Here is a 21,375-nt window from a genome sequence, read left to right as displayed (position 1 = left end):
AACCGTAACATTTTGTGTCAATTATTTTGTTTATTGATATTAGAGCATTTCTTAAACAAGACATGGGGACTTTCTTAATACAAATCCTGGCTAGAATTTCCTATAGAATTTCATATTATTTTGGTTAGTAACTTGGTTTGCCTTTTTTGTTATTACATTTTACCTTGGAATAACACAGAATAAATTACTGATAGAAGTTTTTGTTAAGGTGACCGAGGATTTGTGTTATAAAACTAAGTTGATGTTCCCTTTTTACATATTATTCCAAAACGTGATGTTAAAACTTCATTCAAATGACATCGCTGTTTCTAGGTTCTATAACTTGGTCATCAACCTAGGAGGGCCTTGTAGTTTGTGTTCTTCATTGATTTGGTTAGTTCACTGGATGTGACTTTTTGCATGTGTGCAAAAACTCCATGAATGTAAAGTTGAATTTTTTGAAAGTACAAAACTACTAAAATTGTACCAAGCCTAACTGTGAATCAAGTACTATGGCCACAGCCACCATTCTAGTCACTCGGTGTTGACTCTATCCTGGCTAAAGATAAATTTTGAATAAAACCGAAAAATACAATATTATCTGCCTAAAGGTGCTGTTCTCACATGATGAAGGATTTTATTTGATTTTGCCTCAAGTTATCTTCAGACTTAGACAAAAGCATAATCTTCCTTCCAGATAGAACCCCAAAACAGTGAACCACACAAGAAGTCTATAAGTCTATAAGAAGAATTTACCGTTCCTTCTAACGTACAAGTGATGTTTTGTGGTATTCGTTCTGAAAAATTGTCAGTGGTTAATGCAGTGATGGAATTCACACTGACACAAGTTATTTCTTTCGAAAACTTTTACCTCCCTGAATGAAGAATTTATTTTTGTTGTGATCAGGCAATTACCAGTTGGAATAGTTCTCAGCACAGTAGCTGAAGGTGAAATAACACTAAATATATGGTCAATTGGAGCAGTTTCAATACACTCAGAATAGAACAGACAGTTATAAAAGTAACTTGTTCCTGTAGTGAAGATTCTTTAAACAATCTCAATATTTAACAGCAAGAAGAACTTGAGTTCTTGGGGGAAAAACGTGAAAATGTTCCAGGAAACACCTATCACTATTCACTTTCTGCAGGGTATTGACACGTTGTGGGTTAAGGTACCCAGTGTATACTAATCTTTCGTAAGCTACCATGTCTTGTTATGTACTTGTATTTGGACCGTAGACGAAATATCCCAAATAATCTTTGGTTCTGTTACTGCGGACATTTTGCATTGAAGCTATAGTTTTTGTATTTTATTGATAAGTAGTAGTTTAAATATGTAGTTATTTATGAACTATGGCATGGCCAGGTGGGTTAAGGCGTTCGACTCCTAATCCGAGGGTCGCGGGTTCGAATTCCGGTCGCACCAAACATGCTCGCCCTCCCAGCCGTAGGGGCATTATAATATTACAGTCAATCCCACTATTCGTTGGTAAAAGAGTAGCCCAAGAGTTGGTGGTGGGTGGTGATGACTAGCTGCCTTTTCTCTAGTCTTACACTGCTAAATTAGGGACGGCTAGCACAGATAGCCGTCGAGTAGCTTTGTGCGAAATTCCAAAAAACAAACGAAAAACAATTTTATAGCAAAGCCACATCGGGCTATTTGCTGCGTACACCGAGGAAAATAGAACCCCTGATTTTAGCGTTGTAAATCCGAAGACTTACGGCTATCTTAGCGGGAAACAGTTGTTCAACGCTGAACCATCTCTACAAATACATGATGTTTATTTTATCTAATTGTCGATAATGTGTATCTTGTTACGTTAGAAAATGTTTGTGCAGTCTCTCTATTTTTACGGAAGTCGTTTTAAGTTAGATAGTGTACATCCTATCAAAACTCCTTTTATTGTGATTAACTTACTCGTACGTTTCACCTTAGAATATTATATATGTTAATTTATTAGAAACTACTCACAAAGCGTATTATTTGAACACGGAGCAGTATAATACTCAACAATTATTACGAAAGTTAATTCAAAACTATAAAATTATATTCAGTAGCTTAATCCAGTATCTTGACATGCAGTGTTATTAATAAACAGACGACTATACGAATATCAGAGAAAATAACTTTTGGATCACGTTATACGTTTATCGATTAAATATCGTGATTTCATTTTTGTGTTTTCCATTAGTTTAAAGAGAACAAAACGTGTCAAGTTTAACACTTCAGTTAAAGTTAATAAACTATATTTGCTAATTTACCTATTTTAGTTGGCAATAGAAACTTAACTAACAATCCATATATTCAAAATTATTTTCATTTAATTAATAATGAGAAAAGAAAGCATAAAAAACAAATAGAAAAAGAAATAATAAAAATAAGATATATTATTAAATCCATATAATAGATAATGGATGTAATCCCTCTCCTCGCCCTGATGGATCAATGGTAAACTGAGGGATTTTAATGACGAAAATCGTTTTTAACTCATGATGGTCAGACCTTTGTGCAGCTTTGTGTTTAATAAAACAAGTAAACTTGAGTATGTAAAGTGATTTTCTACTGTTTCATTTTGAAAGACAGATTACGATAAGCTAAACACTCAGTACTGATTTTTTAAAGGATATTTATTAATTTGTTGAACTGATAAATTATGCTCACAGAGGTCCATAAAACCTATCGTTTAAAAGTATAAAATATTGAACTTAATCATTATACATACCTTATTTTCAATAGATATATCTTATTGTTAATGCAAGAACTATTTATTTGTCGAATTGATCACAGTTAAATTTGTATTGTTTCAAATAAGCATAATGTCCTTTATCAACTTATATACCAGTTTACTGCTCAGTCATTCTTCATTGAAACAATAAGTAATAAAGAAATTTATTAATTGAAAAGTTTTCTAAAAAAGTGTGAAAAATATAATAATTATCAATTCTAGTTTCTCTTGTTAATCTTTAGGTAAATATGTTCCTTTTCCAGTAATTTATAAAAGAACATTTTAAAACCACAAAGAAAAATACATAAATGTGAATAGGTATGGATAACTGAACTATGGCCATTCATTTAAGTTATACTGACACCACAGATTATGATTTTTTGTTAAAGACAAAAAACCCAAACAGCAAATTAATTTAATTAATGAAGGACATGTGGACACTTCGAATACAGATATAAATATATAACATACAACAGTTTTAATACCAGCTAATGATTAGGAGAAATTGGACCTAATTGGAAAATGAATGTAATTCAGAAGAGTTTTACTGATAGCTGTTATTTCAAAGATAATTTTTTTTTCTGTATTATACGGTGGTTTCAGTTAATAACCGTCTTTTTAATTTGTTTAGTGGTTAAGCTGTACAGAATGGTTTCTTACTGGAATACGTGCTATAATTCGACTAAAAGAAGATAGAGATAATAATTCATGTTTTAGTGATGGCACATTTTAAATATTATTGATAGCTGCAATAATGCTATAACTACTTTGCTTGCTATAATTTTCTAAAATAAGCACATTGATAGAAATTTAGCTGCAGGTTATTATATTTTCATGAACTTGTTTTGATGATGGTAGAATGTTTAAGTTTTAGAAATTTGAGAAATTAATGTTGGTATTCCTGCTTCAGCTAATTTACTTGATTCATCATGAAGAGAAAACGCTTAGCCCTAGAATTATTAATGACGAAGCACATAGGTTGTTTTTTAAACATCTTATCAAAAACTATTTATATACCAACTACTTGTGAGTCCACGAATTTGGTGGTTACGAGGTTGCTAATAACAGCCCATCTTCCGGTGGCATAGCGCTGTGTCTGCTGACTTACAACGCTATAAACTGGGTTTCGATACCCTTGGTGGGTGGAGCATAGATAACCCTTTGTGTAGTTTTGAGCTTAATTCATAAACAACAGAAAACTCAATTTCAATGTGCGGTAGTAAAAAAAAGCTAGTCAAATTTTGTCCACCAAACTCATGCCCCCCAAAACCGGGTTCGATACCCGTGGTGGGCAGAGCACAGATAGCCCATAGTGTAGCTTTATGCTTAATTACAAACCCTAACTCTAATAACATGAAATTTATGCACAATATCTTAAAGCAAAAGAACATAGATGTAACAATTAATCTCAATAACTCCTCTTGAAATTTTTCTGTGTGCTTAAAAAGAAAATGGACGATTTTATTCTTCCTTTTGTCCGGCCTTACAGTGAATGATGCATCTGGCAAAAACAAACAAAAACTGCTTAATACGATACAACTGTAGAGAGCAGTTTATATGTAAGTCGTTAATGCAAGGCTTAACAGTAAGAAATAATTAATTGTTAGAGAGATAAATCTGTAAAGAAGCCATTATATATGCATAACACTATTAAAAGTAATTATTATTGTGTTTAAACTCAATAGTATATTAAAGATTGCATTCGCTAAATGTGCTAAAAATCTAAAACTGTCATATAAGACCATACGAATGTCATATGGTTTCCATATGGAATGAGAAGACAAATGTCATAGAAATCAGAGGAAGTGCTATGCAACTAATACTTATTAAATAAGGCCCGGCATGGCCAGGTGGGTTAAGACGTTCGACTCGCAATCTGAGGGTCGCCGGTTCGAATCCAGGTCGCACCAAACATGCTCGCCCTTTCAGCCGTGGGAGCATTATAAGTGTCGATCAATCCCACTATTCTTTGGTAAAAGAGTAGCCCAAGAGTTGGCGGTGGGTGGTGATGACTAGCTGCCTTCCTTCTAGTCTTATACTGCTAAATTAGGGACGGCTAGCACAGATAGCCCTCAAGTACCTTTGTGCGAAATTCAAAAAAACAAATAAACAAACAAACAATACTTATTAATTAACACAAGTTTTCTGTTTAGCTAAACAATAACCCGAAAAGGTTGACTATTTATTTTATGCCTGAAACTAGTAGTAACAAATGATATTAAATTATTTTTATTCATTATAGATATATATATCGATTATGGAAATTCATCAGTAAATATAGTCATCAGTCTTCCAAACAAGTAAAATTAGAGACACTACCATTGTTGTAGAATTTAAAAAAAAAAAGTTAACATGAACAAAAGTTGAAAATGTATAGCTAGTCACATGATGTTTCTCTGAAGACTATAATAATATATACCTTAATTAAACTTGTTTAATTACAACTATCTCGCCCTGGCATGGCCAAGCGCGTAAGGCGTGCGACTCGTAATTCGCGGGTTCGCGCCCGCGTCGCGCTAAACGTGCTCGCCTTCACAGCCGTGGGGGCGTATAATGTGACAGTCAATCCCACTATTCGTTGGTAAAAGAGTAGCCCAAGAGTTGGCGGTGGGTGGTGATGACTAGCTGCCTTCCCTCTAGTCTTACACTGCTAAATTAGGGATGGCTAGTACAGATAGCCCTCGAGTAGCTTTGTGCGAAATTCCAAAACAAACAAAATACAACTATCTCAAAAAAGAATTCTACAACCGCTCCATTGGAAAATAGAGTGAAATTATAAAATTGACGTCTTTTTAAAGATATTTTATGTACAACTGGCTTTTAGAGGTTAAAAATTTGATAAATTCAAATATATATTTACGATTGTACAATTGTACACATCAACTCTCCTATTCTTTACCTCAATCTAATAAAAAAATAATTATTCCTTACAAGAGTCCATTCCTTTTGTGTAAACCATTTACTGTGTATGATAAACAGTTAAGTATTTCGAAATGTGTCGGCTGTTTAGCCTAGATGAAAGAATGTTTCTTTAGAAATACGTCTGACAGTTTTTAAAATATATTCACATAGGAACTGAAAGCATTTCGCTGGTGACAAATATTTTATATATCAAATGATTGATGTACAAAATTATGAATCATATCCATAGAAATAAAAGCTGCAAGAGCAACATTAAAACGGTTTAAATTTTACTCAAATCTATTAATCAAGTTCTTTTAAAAATAACATGCGAATTGAAGGAAATCGCGAGTGCTATCCAGGCTACTAGTAGCTAGAGTATTGTGTGTTTTTTTATAGCAAAGCCACATCTGGCTATCTGCTCAGCTCACCGAGGGGAATTGAATCGCTGATTTTAGCGTTGTAAATCCGGAGACATACCGCTGTACTAGCGGGAGGCTGCTAGAGTATTAAATGCAAAAATATTCTTGCTTTAAATTATCATTTACATGTAGACTAATTGTTTCCACATAATTTGATGCCACCCTGTAATGAATTAAGCAATAGAGATCTATTGGGTTGAGGAATAATTCGTGAGCGTTTTTTCAAGTTAACAAAATATATTCATAAATGAAACGCTTTCGCAAAATATTTCATGTCATTTGGTAGATAATTTTTTGCTCTAATAGATGTGTGTTTGATTTTCATATGTCTTTAATTTTTGCTTTCATTTTCAGCTCATTAAATGGAATGTCAAGTGGACAAAATCGAGCATTTTCGACACCATCTGCTTTTCGCATTTAATTTCTTGCAATTTCGTTTAAAACAATGCATACTATATACCTAGGTATTACATGAAATAAAGTATCATAATAAATGTTTTGGGTGTAATGTGTTCATGCATTGAAGTATTGTATAGTCTTGTAATGCTTGAATGAAATTATTTAAAAACGCTCACGAATTATTCCTTAACCTAATACATTAAAACAATTGAGATTATGCTGTGAAAGTCATACAATAGTTTGTGTAATATTAAGATTACATTATTCGTTGGGTGTCTAATTACACAGCACAAAAATAGAAGTTTGAAAAAGGTAGAGAAATTAAAAGTTTGCCAGAAAAATAAAAGCAGTTCAGTTGAATATCTAAATAAGCACAATTACCAGAAAGAAAAAGGCTAGAAATGAATCAGATTTTAATGTGATATTTCTATGTGCTTTGGACATCCTACAATTCACTTTTTGGATAATAATAATAATAATACGAACTTAACATTCTACAATTTTCACTCAATCGTATTGAGAATCTGAAATGTTTTTAGTGAACTTTTCTAACTTTAGAGGAATATTGTTCAGTTAAAGTAATAAAACATTGTTTTTTATTTTAAAGTATTATTAATTTACTTTACCATTTCAAAGTTTCTTCATTTGTTTAATTTGTTATATATTTTTATTACTGTTCGAATGTTTGGCCAAAATATTTGCGTATTTTGTAACGAGTAAGATTATCATTGTTCATGAATACAAAGACACTTAACGTCATCCAACTAAGAAGTACATGTTACATAATGTACGATGTTCCATGGAAATCATAAGAGATTTATCAGAACAGAAAATTTCAACAAACACTTGTAACATATCAAAACAAATTTAATGACAAAATGTAAAACCGGAAAATCGTAAATAGCGCCTGTAACCTTATATAAGTTTATATTGAGCATTCTGTACTTGGATGGCCTTCCTCGTAGCCTAATAACCTCTGCAAGGTAAAGCGGCATGCTGTCGAAGGATTCATGTACATAGTCCACCATGATTTAACCACAACTTGTCACAAGAATGCGTTGCACTTAGCTACAGTAGCTGGTTTGAGGTAGTGGTTAGCAATTTACCGGCTTATTTCTCAATGAGATTACAACCTGGAGACCTTTTTATTGACAAGGAGAGAACAACGTTTCGATCTTTCTAGGTCGTCTTCAGGCTAAGTTTGTGGCAATGTTTGATTGCTTCATATATTTCTACGGCCCTGCATGGCAAGGTGGTTAAGCCACTCGACTCGTAATCTGAGGGTCGCGGGTTCGAATCCCCGTCGCACCAGACATACTCGCCATTTCAGCCGTGTGATCATTATAATGTGACGGTCAATCCCACTATTCTTTGGTAAAAGAGTAGCCCAAGAGCTGGTGGTGGGTGGTGATGACTAGCTGCCTTCACTCTAGTCTTTCACTGCAAAATTAGAGACGACTAGGGCAGATAGCCCTCATGTAGCTTTGCGCGAAATTCAAAACAAACCAAAAACCAAAATCGTATATTTCTGGACAGTCGAACAGTTTGATGCCCTATAACTTTTGGCACGTGACGAAGCATTAATCTACATCAAGTACAGATAAATTATCTGAAGAAAGCGTTGATTTACTTAGAAAAACATTATATCAAAATCACACCTTTTAATAACAAGATAGCATATTCGTATTTTGACGAACAAATGCTCAAACCAACTTATACAGACCAGAGTAACAACTTGCACATGTTTGTTCAATCGTATTCCGTCTTTTCCGTTACTACATTCATTTGATCAATAACTATTCCATGCATGTAGACCATATTATGAATATAGGACGTTACATATATATATATGTGTGTGTGTGTGTATATGTATGCATATATAGTCATTATATCCATAACATTTTTTAAATATCATTTTGAGTAAAATATCTTATTTCCTGCCTGTTCCGTGACGTTCTAAATGACAGTCTTTATTTTTCATATGTCTGAGAAACTGTCTCACTTTTTAATCTTTGTGACAAGTTTGTTCCTCGAGAGACGTGAGTCACTGTATCTTTCAGTATAGACATGCATCAGAGAAGGAAAATTAAAAGCTAAAATGTTCATCAAAGGACAAGAGATTAAACGTGTTATTCTCTAGAGCGAGCCTCAGTGGCCATAACGCAGGCTTAACACAGTAAAATTCACGTTTCGATACCCGTGGTGGGTTTGTTTTAGAATTAAGCACAAAGCTACACAGTTGGCTATGTGTGTTCTGCTCACCAGGGATATCGAAATCCGGTGTTTAGCAGTGTGAGTCCGCAGACATATCGCTGTATCTTAAAAGCAACCCGGAATGGGCAGGTCGTTAGGGTTTGGTCTGTTTTGAATTTAGCGCAAAGCTACTAGAGGGCTATCTGCTCTAGCTGTTCCTAATTTATTAGCGTAAGACTAGAGAAAAAGCAGCTACTTATCACCACCCATCGCCAACTCTTGGGCTGCTCTTTTACCAACGAATAACGGTATTGACCGTAACATATAACGCCCCTACGGCTGAAAGGGTGAGAATGTTTGGGGTGACGGGGATTCGAACCCGCGACCCTCAGATTACGAGTCAAGTACTTTAACCACCTGGCCATGTCGGGCCGGTCTTTAAGGCGCTCGACTTGTTATCTGAGGGTCGTGAGTTCGAATCCCCGTCACACAAAATGCGCTCGCTCTTTCATCCGCAGGGGCGTTATAATGTAACGATCAATCGTTGCATTATCCGTCGTTGGTAAAAGAGTAGCCTAAGAGATGGCGTTTGGTGGTGATGACTAGCTGCCCTCCCTCTAGTCTTACACTGCTAAATTACGGATGGCGTAATTCAGAAAATTCAGAAAAACAAACAAATATTAAAAGTCAAAACTTGAGAGGGTTTAATGGTGAGATTTGGTTGTTCAACTCATTTTTATCCTTTTGTTGTTCAGATGTCTTATTTGTAGTTTAAAACGAGCTAACAAACGACAGAAATTGAACGAAATGCTAATTCCAAACAAGTACGCTGAACTGAAGTCTGACTCATAGCTCAAAACCGGAAATTTACACTTCAGTGTTATCAACGAAGCCTCGCGGTAATTAACAATGATTGTACGTTATATTTTATAACAATGTTGACTGTACAATGAGTGATACATATCATAAGAATTTCACGATGAAGGAAAACGTGAACAACCACTACCTTGTACCTCAAATGTTATAATTGAACTTATGTTGTCACAACCTGTACATGTGTACGATTTACAATTAACTGAAACAATTGTCTGCATGCAAGATATTCTAGAATATAAAAACTAGTTGTTTCATCGATTACATTTCAGTTTATTGTTCACGATTTTTCTTACTGTTCGAGTCTAGTACTATTACTGTTATTTATAACTCTGTAGAAGAATGGAAAACAAGCCTGGTGCGTTGTAACTTAGAGAATACTTGATGTTGAAAGCTAAGCTAAATAATACGGTATATATGGGAAAGGCAGAATCTTTGTTGACAATGCGAACTATGGAAGAAGATAACAACAGGATATTAAGAGACATAAATTAATTCGCCCAACCTACGACTGACCACTTTACTATCCTCAATTGTTGGTTTTGTATATTTATTTTTATCAGATATAAACTCAACTTCTACGTTATATTTTAGTCCCAGGTCTTCTTGTCTCTTTGTTCACCTAAGTACTCCAGTCAAACAATGTTATTTGCACAACGAGATGTATGAGTCTCTTCAACCCAACAACTTTCTATCTAGTGAGGTGACCATACTAAAACTAAAATATTGGGACTTGTAACTTCATTGACACAGCATATTATCGTACATGAGAGTTCTGTATCTTCACTGTGTCACTAGCTCTTCCTGTAATCGCCCCTCCTCCTAATGGTTAAACGGTAAGTCTGCGTGCTTACAACGGATGAAATCTAGTTTCGATACTGTGGTGGGCAGAACTCAGATAGCCAATTGCATGGGTTAAGGCTTAACAATTAATGTTAAGAGGCAAATTTTATAAAATATCAAATACTATTGTACTTTTAAACAGAAGAAAAACAAACGCATTACATATTAGTATTTGGTATCTTTTGCTCAATTTTGAAATCATTATGGAGCGAAACACCTAAACCAGTGAGAATTATCGACAGTGGTGGACTTAAGGTGGTGAGGGCTCAGGGGCTAGTAATTTTCGTGAGCCCTACATCTCATGTAATTTTACATAGAAAAATTATTAATGGGCGTCCATTAAGACCATGTTCCCTGTGGCTGAGCCCCCTCTAGCTCCTACCTAAATACGCCACTGAGTAGCGAAGCTTCTTAAGTAAGTGTATGCGACCAAACTTCAGATTTAATTATACTCAACTTCTTTATTGTATTCATGTTGATTTTGCTATAAGTCTTAATATACTTTTGTAAAAATTAGCCTGACTTAGCCTGGTTGTTGTAATTTTTAGAATATGAATGCAAGTAGTCATGATTTTCATCAAGTTGCTACAGCCATTTTGGAGCCTCACGTTCTCGTTACAGTCTATGTCGCTACGTAGGATATTACTCCAACTAATGAGTATACTTTTTTTTTAGAATAGTCAGTCCTACAGCTCGGATTGTATTTAAAACAAAGGCTCCATTGTAAGAATTTCATGCCATAAGCACACCAGCCCTTCCTGCATGAGTTACATAATTCTTCTGGTGCGCAAGAAATACGGATTCTCAGTGTCTGTTTCAACAAACCGATCTTGCAGATATTCATAGACAGTACATGCAGTCTGTATATCTTCGTTTGTAATGCATGAATACAGTTTTCGCTTTTTGGCTGTATGAGATATGCAAAGGTTGCATGAATATGTCGTGGAAGTAATTTGTGTATAACGTGGCACGTGTTAATTTTCTAGACAACTACTTTTTGACGTGATTATGCTGTGTACTGTTACCTGGAGCACGTGAACGCCATTTGCCATTGACCCTTTTGTTCTCGGACTTCCATTCCACCTATTAGAAGACACTGAACTTTGCTTGTTATGGTTGGAATTTTACTTGTTGCATGCCTCTTCCTGGATAGTGTTGGGGATTTAAATTTATATATATATTATTTTGTTTTCCAATAGCATTTAGTACAAGGAATTGTTCCCTTTTTGAGTATTCTAAAACCCTTCATCGAACACAGAGTTTTGATGTAAATGAATATCTTGCAGTGCTACAACGTTGCTAAAACTGATCGGCTATCGGTGACATCACACTACTTACAAACGCTAAAAACGTCAAAATTTTAATTGTAAAATATGCTATACCACGCGAATTTATATTGGCTGAAGTTTTCACTTGAGTTGCCGTCTTTCATATTCAAATATCGTTTTTCTTATAACGTGCTCAAACCTGTAATCGGTGAGACACAATAATCCCAGAGTTACTAGCGGGCTCTGTTGACTACTTACCTCTCCTCTAATGTTAGTGTGCAAATAGTGCAATGTGCACTTGGTGTAAAACAAACAACCTTCTGTGTAAAAACAAATACCAATGCTAAAACCTACCACAAGACATTGCTTTGAACGCTTTATTCATCTTTGTAACACAAGGTATGCTTGACTTGCTTTGACCATGGTATTTGCATGCAAACGTACTAAACTTTCAGCTGATGAAATGTAGAAACATTTTAAAACTGAAGGACTTAAGTACAAATGCTCAGTACACCACCTTATAGAAAACATTGATGATTGAAATATTCAAGATCTATAGGTATTTCTTTCGTGAATAATGTGATAACATAAGTTTATAACATTTAGTATCAAAACATTCTTATAGAAAGAGCTTAAGTTCTTTCAGACTAGTAGTACTGATTGTACGGCTTAGTGCACAGGATGTATTTTACTGTGAACTATATATGCTTAGTTCTACCCCTAACAGTTTTTCACGGTAAGGACTTCTGTATGCATGTCTGTTATGGTATTCACAGGTACAAGTATTAACCTTAATGACAAAAATATTATCGTAGATAACAAGGGAAATAGCAAAAATATTATGTAAATTAAACCTGAGTTTCTTATTCTAAACGTGTTTGAAGAAAGAGGCCAAACGCAATGTATAACAAAGTGAAAACGAATTTTTATTTTACGCAACTTAAGAAAGCTGGTTACTTAGAGACGCTGAGGATATTCTGATTACGTCTCGAAAACTACAGCAATTATTTACAGAAGTATTACCTCTCCTGTGGTGTACGGAGTGCTCATAGTATTACGTATTATTCTACCAGGAAAAACAGGGAAGATATATCGTCGATGTGTCACCAAGCACGCCACACAGTCAAAACCTTTACAGTAGTTATGCGGCAAACAAATATATATAACTTTAATGTGACAGCTTTCATTGAAAGCTTTCGGTGATCTCAAACCCAATTTACAAATATTTTACAACTTATCTCTATAGTTAAATCTATTTTGCATGTCGGTCGTGTGTGCGTAAACAAATTTGAAAATTTTTAGGTGAACAGAAAATGTTTTTTCTGCTTAAAACGATAAATAGAATAAATATATAGTGAGTTGTATCCATTTCACTTCTCTTTCTTTTACTAGGCTTGGTCCATGATGAATTTCAGTTTTAATTGTGAAAGTGAATTATACTTAGTAGAAGATGAAACTACATAGCATTTTTATGTACGATGTACTTGTGTTTATACTCATGACACATTAAAACATGTAGACGAGAGAGAAAATCAAAACGTTTTGGATCGTTATATTTGGATTTGACATTTAAATTATATTGTGCATTGGAATAGGAAAACAATGTACATTGGACGTTACTACCACCCTTTAACGAAAATACTACATTTTCAATACGTAATTAAAAATACTCTTTAACGTTATTCATTTGTTCAAAACATTATAGACTGAAGTCTTTGATGATTACTTAAGTTTTTGTGATCCTCAAACCCAAACTTAATTTAGTCTTCGTTTTGGCGAAAGCCTGAACGTCAGTGTATTAAGAGCAACATGTCTTTACCTATTGGTTCTCTTTCAGCTGGTATAAATGTTAAATTAGCTCTAAGAGTCTTAGAGACCTTTGGATATTAGTAAACTTATTGAAAGTTACAAAAGAATTAGCGTTTACCTTCGATTTTCTGCAATAAGCAGAAGGTGGTTAAGCAAGTTAGATATGTTGACATTTCTGAGTAAGTGATAAAACGAGATAGCCAGAAAAGTAAGGATTTCAAATGCATGGTTAACCTAGATTATGATAAAGTGTTAAGCTAAAACAGTATATTTGAAAGTTATTATAACCAGTAACAACACTTATCAACTCTAAGAATACATGTTTAAACATTGTATATAAAAACTGTTCAGCAAAAGTGAAGTTTCTATAAACTTAGGTGTGTTGTCTTTAGCAAAAACTCTCCTACACCAGTGAACATCCCAATGGAGAAAGCTTAGCCTAGTTTTTACATTTGACCAGAAAAATCCAGCGTTTAACAAAATTCTCCTCTATTAGTTGAAGAAATAGCTTCAACTAACACGCTACTTGCATGATCATGAAACTTCTGCCATTGATTGTTACTGTACCAGAATAATGTTCTTTAACAGGTAACTACAATTTGGCCACTCTACAGATTCCAGGCTCAAGTTGTTCAAAACATTGATCCTTTAGCGCACATATTTTATTTCGATACATTTGTGGTCAATATTATGAGTGTGTTGTTATTTGAATGCTCTCCACAGAATATATATTAGCAATGTAGCACGTGCAAAGCCATCCCACACACGTCCTCTCCATACTAATATGTGTTCTAACTGCAACTTGCACTAAAACAGTTGGTCTATAAAGGTGCACGCTTAAGAAACCATATTTCCCCCTAAATGTAGTGTGACCTTACTGTTACTTTTACCTTTTCCCTGATAAAATCCACTATCTGCTAAATATTTCAGTGTTGAAACTAAGAATACTAAGAACTAAGAAATTCTCCTCTATTAGTTGAAGAAATAGCTTCAACTAACACGCTACTTGCATGATCATGAAACTTCTGCCATTGATTGTTACTGTACCAGAATAATGTTCTTTAACAGGTAACTACAATTTGGCCACTCTACAGATTCCAGGCTCAAGTTGTTCAAAACATTGATCCTTTAGCGCACATATGTTATTTCGATACAGTTGTGGTCAATATTATGAGTGTGTTGTTATTTGAATGCTCTCCACAGAATATATATTAGCAATGTAGCACGTGCAAAGCCATCCCATACACGTCCTCTCCATACTAATATGTGTTCTAACTGCAACTTGCACTAAAACAGTTGGTCTATAAAGGTGCACGCTTAAAAAACCATATTTCCCCCTAAATGTAGTGTGACCTTACTGTTACTTTTACCTTTTCCCTGATAAAATCCACTATCTGCTAAATATTTCAGTGTTGAAACTAAGAATATGATTTCACTAGCATCAATGAAAAATATGTATCAGATGCATGATATCTTACAGATTATTAATGACAGTTTACTACAAATATGACAACTTTAATATGCAAATTAAATCACACATTTTGTATACATTTGTTGATTGACAGTTGTTGTGTAACTTACTCATTCATAAGATACAATATTGATGAATGAGTTTATGTAACACAGTGTCAAATATATATTTATTCAAATGTGTATTTTGTTATACACACACACACACACACATATATATATGTATGTCAACTTCACTTACTATCATATTTTCTTCTAAGGTTGAACAGACTGCCTTACAGCGCACAGTATTCATAATAAGTAACCAGTATGGCTTTCTTTGGCTAGGTTTTTCTTTATGGTCATACTTAGAAATGCTGTAATACCATTTAGAAGCCATTAAATGTGGCTCTTTCTAAGTATCATGTAATAAATAATTGCAAGCTTTTCAGTTAAACCTTTTTCAGCTGGGACTGATATTCGTGCTGTCCATATACATGCACATTAACATACACTCCGACAAATGAGTACATCTAAATACAATATTCAATATCAAAAATGCATTCACTGTTCTACGTGACTACAACCATCAGTAACTGCGCCATCATGATATTGTATCATACTTGTGAGTTGATCTCCTTACAGGAAAAGAAAAACATTTAAACAAGAAATTTTCCATTAAGATTTATTGCAGCCTCATTAAAATTTTGTGCTGATTAAGAGCACAAATCCTTCACTGTGCGTATGTAAGTCGTTAAGGGGGCCCATAAATAACCTTAAATATTGCATTTAAATACACACAGGTAATTTCAGCTGATTTCTCATCTCTTACAAATGCTCATCATAAAATTTCACCTGAGTGATCAAAATGCAAGGATCGTGAATTTCATTAGACATTCAGATGTATTAGAAACCATTGCGATCATTTTCCTAACAGTAAATCTATGAGGTATTACACCTAACAATAGCTGCATATCTAGCAGGCGTTAAACTGTTTTTCTGAATAGACAGTGGTTACCACAAGACATCAGACATACAACTCTTTATGAAATATCACGTGATAACTTAGAAACTGAGGATTAAGGCGCCTTTATTGGTTCTGTTAATATTGTAGTTAATAAAATTCTTAACTTTACAATAATGAAGGGATTATTATATGATAAACACAAAGCTCGATAGTTCGGAAAGCAAATAATTCCACTTTCTTTTAATTATTGATTTATCAATTAGAAAACCATCTCGGCTGCCATTCATGTAGTTAATTACAGCCCTATCAACTAGAAGGATGTCACCATCTTAGATGGACATAAGAACTGTAACAAATCTACTCTACTAGGATTTCTTCATCTCAGTTCTTTCAGGGGGCCATTTAATTCTTTTTAGTGCTTTTCTTCTCACGAGTTTAGATAGATAATAAACAAGGCTCTCACTATATTCTAATTCATTAGCTCCAAGGTTTAATTCCTGACCAAACCTGTGCACAAGAAGTTTATCAGTGACATGTGGCTTTAGCTTATAGATTGTGGTACTGAGTTGTCAGATAATGTGATAAACATTTGTCCAATCAGAACAAAATTGCTTTCGTGTCATAGGCATGTACAAAAGCAACATCCCGTTTTTCATACTCGAACATTCATTTCTATATTGTTTTATTATAGCATCTCCTCTGTCATTTAATGGGGTTTTCTATCAGTTAACATTCATATTCATATGTATCAATTAATACAGACTTTAATCACGATACACAACTTTTCAGATACTATTGCATCTCTTTTTTAGGTGTGTATCGTACATCACATTAACAAAGAGTTGCAATTCCTAACTAAACATGAACATGTCTGATAAGCAACAAGTCGACTTTTATTTAGTGATACCCTGTTATGACAAATAATATTTGTTCCAGTTAATTTTGTTAGGATTGACAAATTTTCCAAGCATGCACTTTATAACTGACATCCTTAGTTTTTTTAATGTTTATAGAAGCTCTGAGTAATGATATCCATTTTACATTAACAAATGTGTGGTGTATTGCGTTAGTACATAAAGCAGTGCATAAGAATTAGTCAACTAGGTGATATAATGGATAATGATTGCACTTTGATTACCTTGTTCGTTTTCCAAGAGAGGGTCAGCTATATATGGGGCTATTATCTTTACTGAAAAAATAAACTTTTTCTCATAAGGTTTCCTTCTCTTCACTGATTTTTCTTCTGTGAAACACACACATTGTTTACATTGCAGCTCAAATTGTCAAGTGAATAAAACTAGGATAACCATCTTCATTGGTAAGCGCATATGTACTTGTATTATATAAGCCTGATTTGTTTATTGTTTCAGGGCTCAGAGAACCATTAGCTGTATCACAGGTTGAGAATCATGCTAGAGTAGTGTATACGAGCTCGTAGCTGCCAGATATTAAGTACATTTATGTTACATTTGTTGAACTGCGAGGGCTACACTTCATTTTGATGATGCTAAGTAATGTCCAAGCCAGATCTGAGACTTCCCTTTATTATTTCTGAAACTTCTAAAATATCATTCTTGAATTACATTCATTAATGGAATCGTATACTGTATGATTCGACGTCACAGTTACACTTACTGCCAGGTGAATTCCAAAGTCAGGACGCTCAGTGAATTGGCAGTATTTCACCGTTTGGCAAAGAAATTCATTGGTATTTCCATGTTGTTGTAGATCGTGCCGTTAAAATATATAAGCCATTTCAAAGAAACATAGGTTAAATTAATGGTGAACATTTTATCACACAAATAGTGTCATTTATAAGTAACACAGGTAACATATGTGTCACAACTGCAGCAGTTCCTTCTTTGTTTTTCAGTATCTACGTGTAGCTTACGACTACTGTAGGCCATTACAATTTATCTTGTATCTGCAACAATACCATTGCGTTTCCCATATCATTGGCACCGTCATCAGTTGCAACCAAAATGGCAAGCTTGTCTACATTTTTCTATAAAGCATACTTTAATGATTGGTATGTGTGACCGGTTTTTAGATGACGTGAAATACATTTCAGTTTTCGTGAAACCAGACAACGGTACAACAATTTTGGAGAATACGATAACATAACACAAAACCTTGGAAAATGCATACCTGTTGTTCAGTGATGAGTTGATGTAACCTTCTGACTACAGTGATTTCAATACCAATCGAGACTTCATTTGTTTTCCATAATATTACTGAAGTCAAGGAATTTCAGGAGTGTATGCACGAATGAACTATTCCATAGCTTCGGAATCAAAATTGCCTTTTTTTATCTATTGGATTCTCGTACCCAGAAATTCAGCAGCTGTCTTAATCATGTAACCCAACACCAAGACGTCATAGATCAGGCATCTATCCCATAGTTAGCCCTCTCTCAGTGTAAGCTTCAATAAGACAATCAAAATATTATATATTACACAGACCAAATGGCAGTATACAGTTTCCTATAGAATATTTTTAGTGCTGAATGCCTGCTATACGAGTTTTATTAAAACATCTATAAATCTCCCATCTTCCCGTGCAGTAGGACAATTGGTTTGAATGATTGAAATTCCTACTTTGTTCGCTGTAACTTTAAAGAAAACTGATCACAAGTCAAATACAATATTTCTACTTCGAGATATTGGAACTTCTCACGAACCGCTAGCATAAAACAAAATATTACATTAATAAAAAAAATATGCAATCTGTATGATAAAATTATTACTTTGTATTCGGAAGATATGATACTAATCAAATCATATTGTCTAGAAGATTGCTATCTTTGTTCGTTTCATAACTGCTTAGTTTTCCATTTCAGTCAGCTAAATATATCCCAGTTTTATTCACTCTTCATAAACTATATAGGTTGTGTAATTACTACACAATCAAGTTTTTCTATTAAATTTCTAAAGGTGCCAACTACAAGAACAGCCTCTACAAAGTTTAAGACTATCACCTCCTGAGGAAACAGTATTTGATGCATGTTTTAAATTTCTTTTTAATGTTTTATTCGCGATACAAGCACATTCTTTAAAGTTTACCAAAGCAATTTAATAGTGGTTTAACTTCTGGCAACATCAATGCACTGAGACCTTAATGTTTCATTTCTTTGAGATGTCTATTAGATAAGATATCGTCAATGCTGATATCCCGAGGAGTTTCATAGCGATCCAAATTTTTTTTCTTCAATTCAGTCTGTTTCAACCTCATCATTGTGAGGTGGACTTTGAGGGAGTTTACTTGCAAATTCACTGGTCGATATTTTTCGCCTCAGGAAGAACCCCAGTCAAAACAAAAATTACAAAACTCATAAGTTTGGTGGCAGATGTGGCACGTTTTTCCCACACATACAGCTTCTCGAAATAGTGTTAGTTTGATTGGATTTCTGTCATCCATATCTTAAGTTTTGTAGTGTAATATACCTGTAACTCAAATATGAAATTGCACGAAACCTCTGTGTCAAGTAGAGGTATTTTCAGAGTTCGCTGTTACACATTGAAAATGACTAACATAGCTAACATTTTTGTTTGAAATATTACATTTAAACTACGTCAGTTTCCGAGTCAGAAGATGTATCTACGAAACGAAATCTCTTATACGTTTCTTCATGTTGAAACCACATGTTGAAAGTCCTATAAGCTAAGTATTGTACAAGAGTCTGAAAAATATATGTAATTTTAATATCGTTCTTATTTTAATATGTATTCAAGAACGGCATTGAAACAGTCGTTTTGACATTGCTAGTCAATATATAGAGATTTTTTTATTCTTTACAAATCACATATACTCTTCACCTAAAAACTAGACGTCTTATCGCTGTACAAGATATAAAACATGGTTCTACAATTTTCTTGGCAAATTTGAATACTAAAACTAGTAACAAGATAAATTAAGGGCTTGTTTCTTTGTTCACATGAAAGGCACCTCGTTTACATTGGTTGTTATACTCACCCCTCAACCGAACACCGGAGTTGTCTGTCACTCTCTTAACACACCCATGGCTGAAGTGCGTAGCAACTTTAATAATATCATGTCCATAACCCTACAATTTCAGTCGGTTCACTACAACGCAATCAGGCTTAAGTGCGATGCAACATACATAACTGCAAAGACACATGTACAATTGTTTTGCATATTTTATAAAAGCAACGTACCTTTAATGTTTAGTATATAATTACTAGAAGATAGACCAACAATATTTCCTATATAAGGTTCCTTATACGCTTAATAATCAGTAAACAAGCATAACTTACTTTATCAGTCAATCTTTAACAAGAGTTCCTGGGTTTTCAAACGTTGAAGCTCATCCAAGTTACTTTGTCTCCGCATTTCACACAGTGGTACTTTTCTAGATTAATGGCTATGCTTCCGGTAGCATATTCAGTCTGTAAAATATGAAATGTTAATTGTTAACTGTCACCTGATTCTGGTATCAGTGCCTCACCTAGGAGTATTCAACTTCGCGTGAAAAAGATGCTACACTGTACTATTAAAGTCGAGTACCAGTGCTGAATCTGGGATTATTCGGTGTTATCCGAGTCGCTTTCTAATAATGAATCTGGCAGCACTCAACACCACATAACTTTTGTTATAGTATGGCATCATCTAGCGTCACCTGACTAGGGTATTAGTGCTGTACCTGGGAGTATTTAATTTCACCTGACTGGAGTATTAGCGTTGCACCTGGAAGTATTAGCGTTGCACCTGGGAGTATCTAGCGTCATCTGAAGGGGGTATTAGCGTTAAGCCTGGGAGCATTTAGCTTCACCTCAATGGAGTATTGGCGTTGAGCCTGGAAGTATCTAGCTTCACCTAACTGGGGTATTAGCGTTGCATTTGGGCGTATCTAGCTTCACCTGACTAGGGTATTAGCGTTACACCTGGGAGTATCTAGCTTCACCTGATTGTATTGGCGTTGAGCCTAGGATTATCTAGCTTCACCTAACTGGGGTATTAGCGTTGCATTTGGGAGTATCTAGCTTCGCCTGACTGTGGTATTAGCGTTGCACCTGGGAGTATCTAATCTCACCTGACTGGAGAATTAGCGTTGCACCTGGGAGTATCTAATTTCACCTGACTGGAGTATTAGCGTTGAGCCTGGGAGTATCTAACTTGATTTGATAAGGTATTAGTGGTTAATTTAGGATTATCTAGTGTCATCTGATTTTGATATTAGTGTTGAACCTCACTTGAGTGCGAGTATCTGCTGTGGGAGTACTTAGCGTCACTTATACCGGGTTGTAATATTGAACTCTTAAGTATTCAGTGTTACGTAATTCAGCTAGTAGCACAGAGCGACATCTGGCTCGGATACTGACTTCCACCCTCACTATTAGGGAGTATTAAAGCAGAACGTTCCGTATTTTCTGACGTTCTATAACTAATCTTTAATGTATTTTAAGTAACTTTAGACCACCAGTCACATCCATTTTCATAAGCAAATCATGGTTCTTGTCACCAAAGTATCTCAAAATTCGAAATAGACAATGTTTTCCAAGAAATAGTAGAGAAATAAAAAATATTCT

At 34.5% G+C, this 21,375-nt stretch overlaps 1 long non-coding RNA gene across 1 annotated transcript in view; it reads right to left on the bottom strand.

The window, feature by feature from the left end:
• Positions 1-4,239: 4,239 nt before the first annotated feature.
• LOC143243972 (uncharacterized) overlaps positions 4,240-21,375 on the bottom strand; it is a 128,416-nt gene continuing 111,280 nt past the window's right edge. The window contains exons 2-3 of the long non-coding RNA XR_013024823.1: positions 20,104-20,235; positions 4,240-4,785 (exon numbers count right to left, since the gene is read on the bottom strand). This is a non-coding gene — a long non-coding RNA (uncharacterized LOC143243972). The remainder of the gene's footprint in view (positions 4,786-20,103; positions 20,236-21,375) is intronic.

This window comes from Tachypleus tridentatus, chromosome 2 (assembly GCF_004210375.1).
Source record: "Tachypleus tridentatus isolate NWPU-2018 chromosome 2, ASM421037v1, whole genome shotgun sequence".
Lineage (NCBI taxonomy): Eukaryota > Metazoa > Arthropoda > Merostomata > Xiphosura > Limulidae > Tachypleus > Tachypleus tridentatus.
Note: the sequence above shows the minus strand (reverse complement) of the source record. Positions and strands in the feature narration are given on the sequence as shown.